Source organism: Rhagoletis zephyria, unplaced genomic scaffold (genome assembly GCF_001687245.7).
Source record: "Rhagoletis zephyria isolate East Lansing unplaced genomic scaffold, Rhagoletis_zephyria_1.1 Rzeph_scaffold_01835, whole genome shotgun sequence".
NCBI classification, from domain to species: domain Eukaryota; kingdom Metazoa; phylum Arthropoda; class Insecta; order Diptera; family Tephritidae; genus Rhagoletis; species Rhagoletis zephyria.
In genome coordinates, this window is record NW_016158919.1 from 26,617 (window position 1) to 33,748 (window position 7,132).

Here is a 7,132-nt window from a genome sequence, read left to right on the forward strand (position 1 = left end):
GTATGTATTTTTTATGCTTAATATATGCAAATAAAAGAAGAAAGTAAACACAACAACCATCGAGTAAATTTTTATTTGTGTCAAACTGAAACTTTTTTCCAATAATAAACGGTTAGCTGATTCAAGTCTACAGCAAGTTCACAAAATTAATTGAAAACTTGTATCAACCAAAGCATTGTTAATATTTGCTCAACAATGATTTTATTCAACTAACAATATTGTCCATTCAAGGTAGTCGTTTTGTAATTATTAACAAATATGTATTTGTCCCAACTAGAAGTCTCAAGTAAATTGCAGAATTTCGTGAACTAGATATTTATTTCGCCATATCCAACTATGCCACTTGGTCACTATAACCAAATCTTGGTAATTATAACTAAACCTTTTTCTGAGTGTAGTGTCCTGGAAATTGGAAACGAAAGAGCAGACCCGCCCAAAGTAGAATCTATTTCAGCTATTATATTGGATGGGCTGAGGCCTTTCAAATAAAAGTATTGTATCACATAACGATGACCAATTTTCTCCATTTATACAAATTCACTGAAAACGTTCACTATTGACGGCTGCCAAGCATTTACTAAACAACGTGGCGTCTTCAAACTTAAATCATATGCTTTAAGGATTGTGTACTTTTTAACACAGTGACATTTTTCAAAAAACTACCGCCATCTCTAGGTTAGGCCGGGTACTTTTGGGACCAACCCCGTATGTATGTATATATAAATAACTATATTTTTCTACATTTTAGGATTATTTATTTGGATCTTTCCAAAATAATTCAGTAACAAAAACACAAAAACCACATTGCATTAATTGAATGATTTCCGTACCGATTAACAAATTGGTACTCAGTAACCTTAGGGGCGTCTATGCTTATTATAGTTCCAACAATGCACCCTGCGACTTAAAGAAATCCACCAATGTTGAAAAATTGTGTGCCAATATTTTGCGTAAATTCTGGCCAACAAATAGTTTCATCCATCAATTTGTTTATCACAGCATTTCCCACTTGATATATTACTATACATAGCGCTAATTTGTGGACCCCATGCCATTATTACACTCACTGTTAAGCCCAAAATACAATAACGTGGCTGGCATTACTGCTCAGTTAAGCCCAAATTCTAAATTCACTGCCACTGCCTTCATCGCAGCAAACTTCGCATGTTGAATTTGACATAAATGAAACGCAGCCAACTTCTGTTGATGTCACTGAACAAAAAAGGCAACAACAAAAATGTAAACAAACAAAAGGGAATGTCAAAAAAGCAGTCACTGACAACGCCGTATTGTGTTTGCTGTGGCATTTACTGCCAATATTAGCAGTAACAGCTGATTTTAGAAACTCTCACTGCCACTGCCACTGCGCTATTGTATTTTGGCCTTTATATTATAGGTTCGCACCAATTTTTAATAACAGTTTTTCAATTTGGCTGCGAGATAGCCGCAGTTTTTCTACTACACCAATATATTATTTGCAAATAACAATTTGCAAAATGGAAAACTTTGCCGTATAAACGCTGAGTTAATTTTTTATTTGCAAATAACTAAATCACGCAAATAAGTATTGATTAGTGGTACTATTTGCAAATAAGCGCAATACGCCGCAATTCTTGGGTTTATTTTCTTTTTCGATGGGCCTTTTAATAATCAAGACCAAGATAATTTTTAACTTTATTTTCTTTTTCGATGGTCATATTATTACCTTTTTATAATCAGGCAATATTAAAAAAGAATTTTTCACCATCAAATAAACAGTGAGGTATTTGCAAATTATTTTTATTTGCAAATAGCTTACGTATAAACGTAGCAGTAGTTGACTTGTTCTTTTATGACACGCCTTTTATTATTTGCGGATTTTCCTCCTCTAATAAATTTAAAATTTCGAATCGAAGCATTTCTTGTGTCAATATTTTATCGAATCACGTGTTAAAGCACTGATTAATTCATTCAGACTGAATAAATCTAACCTATCACTGGTATGATAGCTAAAACTATTTTTAGCAAAATAATGCTGAAATTAGCAAAATTAAAAATGACAAGTGATAAATAAAAATTTTTGGCGCAACGAAATGCTAATAAATTTTGATAATTTGCATAACTTATCACTTATCCGCTAAAATCTTTTCACTTTCAAATTTTGGTGCAACGCTTATCTATGATTTTGTGTGATTTTTTACTTATCAATACTTATTTGAGTGACTTTTGCTTATCATGTTGGTGAAACACAAAACTTTGCGCAAGTTCGATAATTTGCTAAATTGTTCATGATAATTCGTTGGTGCAATAGGGCCCAGTTAAAAATACAACCAGAACGCGACTTACGTGATCCTGTATTTTTGGTTCATGTGAGGAAAAGTGAAGTGGTTATCGAAGTGACGACTTTCGAGCACAATTAGGGGTGTGGGGTTATTTACCACCTGATCGGTTAATCGATTATTTTTTTTTTATCAAAATAAAAGTAATCTTTAACCTTTATTAATTTATAATTCATTGTGTCCCTGTACAAATTTAGTGCGGGAATATCTTTAAAATCACAATGTCTCAAAAGTTGGGGAAAGAAAATAAAAAATTACACTATAAACACTAAAATACCATTAATCAATTATCGATTCACAGCAACAGAGTCCTCACCAGATACACAGCAACAACGTTACCACCAGAAAACTAACATTTAATTGTTATTTTCATCAAATATTTACTAAATAATATGAAACTTTATCCCCCCATTCATTTCTGTGCGCTTTACAACTATACATGTGATAATGAAAATCAAAATGATTTCTCCAAATAGCCGATGCCATATCGGAAATTTTATTTATTAGGCGTCGTTTTAGTAGCGAGAGTGTAAAGCCGATTTTTTGAGCGGGTATTTTTGGTTCATGCCCCTGCAAGGAGCCTGACATATGATTATCGGTTAAATTAGTGGGAAAACTGACTAAAACTTTTCGTCAGTTTAGTGGTTAGTTTTGTATGGGCTTGGGAAAAAAGTGACCACTACTCCGGACGTGTAATAGTACATCCCTTTCTTGCACACACATGGGAACATTTGCCTTACAGTATGTTCACTAGGGTGGTCCAAAAATAGTAAAGTCGGAATTGTAATGCTCTCACCCCCTAGGATTGTTCTATATCGAAAAAAGTATACCCCTATCTTTTTATTTTGAAATAAAAAAATTTTTAGAGGTCGCTCAAAGCGCTCAAAGTTTTCCATGTATTTTTATATAGGAAAAATAAATTTTTTCGTAGAAATGGTATAGTATTCTTGAAAGTCAATATTTTTCGATCGGAAAACCCTGGTTCTCTTCAGGAGACTTTCAATAATAATACCCAATTGTTTATTTAACCATTTTTTAATACTAAGAATTTTTTATTGGTCGCCCCATTGCATTTTTCGGGGTTTTTGTGGGTTTTTGGCGGACCTATAAATTATAGTTGCAATGAAAAAACGGTTAAATAAACATTTGGGTATTATTATTGAGAATCTCCTGCAGATAAACCATTCTATACCATTTCCACGAAAAGTTGTTTTTTGGGCGCTTTGAGCGAACTCTTAATATTTTTTGATTTCAAAATAAAAAAATAAGGGTATATTTTTCCGGTATAGAACAATCCTAGGGGATGAGAGCATAAAAATTCCGACTTTACTTTTTCACATGCATTTTTGGACCACCCTAATGTTCACTCGCTCACACATGTCATCTAGTTGGTAACGCTGACACACATTGCTTGTCAAAAATCATAAAAATTGAAAGCCATTACGTAGGCTGCATTAAATTTGAGAAGCAATTTCATTATCAACATGCCGTCTTCAAGAAAACAATGTAACTAACTAGCTTCTGAAGACCATTTTCCATTTTAATTCCATTGTAGATTAACATTTTAGCATGCATAAGCTTAGTATTTTTTTTATTTTCACCAAATTCGCACGTCAATGCTGAAAAGCTGTTCAAAATTGAAAGCAAAATTGAAACTCAATTGAAAGGGAAAACTTGAAAGCAAGTCACCCATTCCCTGCTAGCATTTATTATCGCGGAAGTGGCGAAAAAGTAACTCCAAGAAGTTAAATTTCATCGCGGAAGTTAACGCTTTCTCATCTTTTTACTATCCTCCTTGGGGGAAAACTGCTCCCCGTAAGAGTTACGTCCACACTGACACACATGCGACACTACAGGAAGTGACTTCTTAGTGTCGTCTGGAAGAGACAAAAGCGGTACACCCAAATATACTCGCATACGACGCTTCCGAAAGTAACTTCTTAGTGTCGTGTGGGAGACACAGAAACGTGACGTAAAAACTACCCCCTTTTTATTTCTAGCTTAATGTAAAAAACTGCAAATATATTTTTTTAATTTTTTTTTAACTTTTATTAACATTAAAAACAACAAAACCAGTTTGTTTAAATTATTCAGTTAAGTATAATTTGTTAACATTATTTCGTTAAGTATAATTTGTTAACATTATTTCGTTAAGTATAGGAGTTAAGGAACTAATTGGAGAGGCGTAAATTGCCGCGTGTATTTTCATTTGAATGTTTCCATTTGAGCACTCTATCCCTGGCGTGTAAGAAATGTTGTTGCACAATTTTATTTATTTGAAAATCTGTCGAATTTTGGAACTTGGAGTGACAAACATCTGAGAAAAATAAAAAAATTAATCTTAGTAAAATATAAGCATTGCTAATTACCAGGGAACGGATTTTTAGGACCTAAAAACCTATAAAAAAGGCAAAATAAAATAACGAAATAGGCTGGAAAAGGCAAAACAAAATAGCGAAAAAGGCAGGAAAAGGCACTAGGTATTGCAAAAAAAGCAAACTAAGGCACTAAAAAAAGACAGAAAATACGAAGAACAATCAAAAAATACATTTATTTTAGAAATGTTTATATTACAAGAAAACGAGAAAAACTATGAACTAGATCCTTTATATGAAACATTTGTACTTTGAACCTTTGACTATTTTATCCTTTCGAGTTTCTAACTCATAAAACTTTAATCTGTATAGTTGTAGTAACATTGAACCACAAGATGCATTTTGAAGTTTTCTGGCAGCAATTTCATTCGATTTTCGCGAAGAAAAGCCTTGATGGTGATGGAAAAAACTGCAAAGTTTTGTATGCTTGGCTTCTCCGATGTCGCACGCCAAGTGAAATTAATCGCCAACTCATAAGACACAATTTGCTTTAGCGCAAAAAATAAATAANTTTATTCTTACAACGAGTTTCTGCACCTCCTTGTCTTCTTCAATTTTGTGCACACCTCTTATATGACGCTTAATCCTGAAAAATTATATACATACACATATACATATATGTACATGTAGGGCATAATCATACTTTATTACTAACTTGTAAGCATCTGGAAACTGCTTTTCACAAACGCCACATTTATAAGGTAATCCAGTGTGTTGCATGCGATGATTATAGTATTGATCATAATTTGGAGAATTTGGAACCACAAATCACGCACTTGTAACTGAAATATCCAAGGTACTGCATGTGCCTATTTAAAATACGTTTGTGGATGAAAGATTTTCCACAAAGGTGACACACAAATGGCGATTCTCCAGAATGAGTGCGTAAATGAACATATAGGTCTATTTGCCGCACATAACGTTTTTGACAAACTTGGCATTCTATCGTAGCTCCCTTGTGATGGAGCTCGTGGATTGTTAGACCATTTTTATGAAGAAATGATTTTTCACACTGAGCACATTGATATATTGGTTTGCGGTTGGTTTCGTGCGTTAGCCTGTGTTTTTTGTATGTATACGGAGTTAAAAAGCTTTGGTTACAGATGTCGCACGGAAATCTTTCCCGATTCTCATTGTGACAGAGCTCATGATTTTTTAGGGCACATGACTCCTTAAATGTTTTTGCTGGCGAAGGTAAATTCAACAAAGATAGAAATTAGTCCACAAGTTAAAAGGAACGGAAATACTTACGGCAGGCCTGACAAAGAAAAGTTTTTGGTTTATGACGTTGCTTATGTTTTTTTAATGAGCTTCTCTTCATTATTTTCCCACATTCTTCACACTTCACCGGCTCAGACATGTCCTTGACTTTCTTTTTTGTTTTCACCTCGGATTTTACTTTGTTTGTTTTCTTTACGTTTTTAGGTCTTGTATGAGCAAGATTGAGTTGTTTACTTTTTTTCGATAAGACCAGCCCAGCTTCATTTAAGTTATTGCCGCTCTGCATATCCTTATCCGATTCAACTAGAAGCTTTGTTGTTGTTGTAGTGTCAGTACTAAGTTTTTTATCAATATTTATTTCGTGTTCGATATCATTTGATGCAGATGTTTCATCATCATCCATAAAATGTTCATTCCATTCTGGTGATACTTTTATATCCTCTACGTGATCCTTGTAAACAAATAGAAAATAATTATTGTTTAATTATATCTAAATCGTATTTGATATACCATATCTACAGTATCTGGCATCTTAGTTACTTCCATTAGCTCTTCATGTACTGGAACCCATTCAAAAGTGTTGGCTATACTTTCTATCTTCACTTTTTCCGTTTGTGTGCAACGTAATTCATTATCAGCCCTTCTCGCCTTTTCAATAAAATCATAAACGTCTTTAAGTTTTTGGGCACAATCAAGGCATAGATATTGCATCCGGGCATCATCGAGTTCATTTGGATCATCTTTCAAACTTAAATTAATTTGTGTACTGTTACGATTATCCTTGAAACCTCGTCCGGATTTCCCAAATCTCTCGGTTCGTATCGCTGGATTGTTAAATAAATGCAATCGATGACCAAATTGTAGTACAATTAACTTTATTGTACAACAAACAATTTACAATACTCGCTAATACAGTGAAAACACTTTACAATACTTGTTAAAGCAATAACAATGCTTGACTACTTGTTAACACAATTAAACTTATAGCTTGCTTATTCGCAACTCACTTCTCTGCTCACTTTACTTGTAGCTTGCTGACTTGTAACTCACTCATCTCGCGGTGGCGGCGCTCTTATATACCTGCGCTGGCACTTATGGCAACTCTAGAACATTCTGAAGTTTATCGCTCATTCTCTCTCTCTCGCTGTTCGCAGTGTTCATCCAACTTGACGTTTCTCTTTGTGGAACATTCTACGTCATTCTCGAACATTCTGCCTA

The 7,132-nt window shown here is 33.9% G+C and overlaps 1 pseudogene; it reads right to left on the bottom strand.

Annotated features, from left to right (window-relative positions):
• Nucleotides 1–5,164: 5,164 nt before the first annotated feature.
• Nucleotides 5,165–6,712, bottom strand: LOC108365313 (putative zinc finger protein 66; annotated as a pseudogene).
• Nucleotides 6,713–7,132: the final 420 nt, after the last annotated feature.